The sequence below is a fragment of the Galeopterus variegatus genome, unplaced genomic scaffold (genome assembly GCF_000696425.1).
Source record: "Galeopterus variegatus unplaced genomic scaffold, G_variegatus-3.0.2 Scaffold6351, whole genome shotgun sequence".
NCBI lineage: Eukaryota > Metazoa > Chordata > Mammalia > Dermoptera > Cynocephalidae > Galeopterus > Galeopterus variegatus.
Genome location: NW_007732462.1, coordinates 87,868 through 88,552, shown reverse-complemented (window position 1 = coordinate 88,552; position 685 = coordinate 87,868).

The window sequence follows — 685 nt, the reverse complement described above, 5'->3', positions numbered from 1 at the left end:
TATATGGGATCCGAACCCGTGGCCTTGGTGTTATCAGCACCGCACTCTCCCGAGTGAGCCACAGGCTGGCCGGGCTTGGATTTTTTCTAAATGAAGTAAATAATTTCCATATATAACTGCCTGTCTTCTTGCACTCAGTATTAGGATGCAGTGTTAGGCTCGTCCATTGTCGCCTGTGACTATAATTCATTCATTTTCACTGCCATGATATTCTATTGTATGAACAGTACACAAGTGATTTACCCATGCTATCATCCCTAAACATCTGGGTCATTTCCAGTATGGGATTTGAATAACAACGCTGCAGTGGACATCCTTGTCCACTCTCCTGGTCCATAAGTGGAGTCCTTGCCGGATGCAAGGTTTGCCATCTTCAACTTACCAGTTAACGCCAAACTGTCTTCCAAAGTGGTTCATATTCCCTGAAAGAATTCAAACCTTTTGCTTTTTCAAATTACCTTTAAAAAGTGTATTTCATTTGGTTGGTGGTTTAAAAAAATCAAAGTGGGTTTTCCTGAAAGCTGCTATCGGGCTAATGTGCAATGGGAAGAAAAGAGCCACCTTCCAGAAGAAAGCACTTTAAAGACTTCAGCCACTGCTCAGCACCTCTTACCTCTCCACTCTGTGACAACAGAACAGACACCACCATTGATACATTTTCTTTTTTTTTTTTTTTTTTAAAAAT